The 2500-nt window shown below is 50.2% G+C and overlaps 1 protein-coding gene across 2 annotated transcripts in view; it reads right to left on the bottom strand.

The window, feature by feature from the left end:
- roraa (RAR-related orphan receptor A, paralog a) overlaps positions 1 to 2500 on the bottom strand; it is a 264293-nt gene that overhangs the window by 22201 nt on the left and 239592 nt on the right. The gene's annotated exons all lie outside the window — the stretch shown is intronic.

Genomic DNA, 2500 nt, shown 5'->3' with positions numbered 1-2500 from the left:
TTTCTGTTTTTATGTTTTCTTTTTTCTCTCACTCTCATTCAAGCACACACGCAGACACAAGCACACACCGACACACACACACACACACACACACACACACACACACACACACACACACACACTCGCGCGCACACACACACACAAAAACACACACACACACAATAGCGCTGTCACTAGTCACATCAGCACACCTCCGCTGCCTGCGCAAGCACATGAAACAGACCCTGAGCTTCAAACACACCTCACCCACTGGCTCATCCTAAGGCCTCTCTTTTCTGCGTGCAAATAAAGAGAAAAGAAGAAGATGGTAGAAAAAAAAAGAAAAAAAAAGAAACCGGCACTTTCTTTAACAGAAACCAGTGGAGGCCGTGTTCAACTCAGGGTCCCCACTCGACCTGTGGTGTCAACTTGCATCGCAAACAAACTCTCCAGAACACACACACATCTGCATTATAATCACAAGATCAGACACACACACACACACACACACACACACACACACACACACACAGACATACAGTACACACATACACTCAGGCACACACACACACACACACACACACACACACACACACACACACACACACACACAGCCAAGTGCAGACCTCACCGCACCAATAAAAAAAGATGGAGTGCAACAACAACAGAAGGCCCACTCTTAACCACACAAACAGTGGCAGTTCTCTTCTCCTGGCAGCAGTAAAAGCCAGTGTGCCAGAGTGGAGCTTTTCCTCACTCCTCTCCCTTTTGACCCTGAAGCCACATGAGCCACAAACCCCAGCAGGAGGTCAGCAGGCGACCGGTCCCCTGGGGTCCCGCTGGGAGAGGAGAAGGCCGGAGCGGAGCGGAGAAGAGAGGAGCTCAGCGGAGCCGGCTCCAACATCACAACTCCACCACAGGCCTCCGCGGGGCTACTGATGTAATTAAGGGTCCCTGATGACTGCAGGCATTTGAGGGGGAGAGAGAGAGAGAGGGGGGGGGAGGGGAGAGAGAGTATAGGATAAAAAGAACTGAGAGAGAGACAGCGTGAGAAAGAGAGAGAATGTGTGTCTGCATGTGTGTGTGTGTGTGTGTGTGTGTGTGTGTGTGTGTGTGTGTGTGTGTGAGAGCTCTTCCCCTCAGGGACACACACAGCACTGAGGCTAGCAGAAGAGAGGCTGTAGCCGCTGGTCTCACCGATGGGGCTTAATCTGCACACACACACACACACACACACACACACACACCACACTCACACACACCCACCCACACACACACACCACACACACACATTGCAGGAGATTGCTGGATTGATTGTATTTTAGCAGATGGTGAGAAACTCAGCAGGACAACCCAGCAACATCATAAATAGATGAACCAATCCCCTGTCGGGCCAGTGACCCCTCTAACCCTGCCCATATACACACATCCTGTCTGTGTCGTCTTTACCAAAGCAGAGGTGCAGTAAACCACCACAGCTCTCTGTTATGTGGACATGCAGATGTTGAGCTAGTTACAGGGACTAGTGCATGCCTCTACAGTCATTTTGCACGGACTAGTCTGGAATTAATTGCCACATGAACTCTCTGTGAAAACGCCATTTCAGGACGGTGTGCGGCTGGGGCCACTTAATATCATCTGGATAATGTCACTGTCCCCTCAGTGGGCCCCAGGGACTTCTTCAGACTTCTTCCTGAGACTCCAGCACCATAGCAGCCACCCCGCCACTGCTACTGCTGTCACAATAGCGCCCCCTCACAAGGAGCATCTCTGTGTAGCGGCATCCCTGGTGCCTGTGAACACAGCCCTGGCTCTCGTTTTCCATTAGGCCAACAAAGGAACACGGTGACCCCCGGAGGGCCGAGGAAAAACAAAAAAAACACAAACCAAAACAAACAAACAAACAAACAAACACACAAACAAAAAAATAACAGCACCTGATGCAGCCTCCTGTCCGAGAGAGGAGCTGGCTGAGAACTCTCTGTGTTGCCTCTACACACCACTAAGGTACAGCGCTTAATTAGCTGACTAATTAAAGCTGTTCGCCGACTGATTAGAATGCTCCCTGATATCTCTCTGGAGAGGCTGATTATCATCATTATTCCTCATCATCTTCAAAAATCATGTATGGATTATTTTTTTATTAGTGCTAAAGTCCCCCCTCCCTCCCATCTCTCTCTCTCCTCTTCCCCCTCTCTCTCTCTCTGAAATATGGATTTGATCTCTGTGTGTGTGTGTGTGTGTGTGTGTGTGTGTGTGTGTGTGTGTGTGTGTGTGTGTGTGTGTGTGTGTGTGTGTGTGTGTGTGTGTGTGTGTGTGTGTGTATGTAGGTGGGTGGGCAGCCCCTCCATTGTTTGTTGTTGTGTTCCTCCCCGCGTGAGCGTAGCCGGCGCACTGTGCTTCTACTCCTTTAGCATTTTCAGCCTCATTACTTACATAATTTGTTCTGACATGCGCCCACAACAACTGAAGCGTGCTGTAATTAAGGCTGGCTGCGGCTGTGGTTCGGAGAGGGAGCGGG

Source organism: Alosa alosa, chromosome 11 (genome assembly GCF_017589495.1).
Source record: "Alosa alosa isolate M-15738 ecotype Scorff River chromosome 11, AALO_Geno_1.1, whole genome shotgun sequence".
Lineage (NCBI taxonomy): Eukaryota > Metazoa > Chordata > Actinopteri > Clupeiformes > Clupeidae > Alosa > Alosa alosa.
This window is presented reverse-complemented; position numbering and strand designations above follow the sequence as displayed.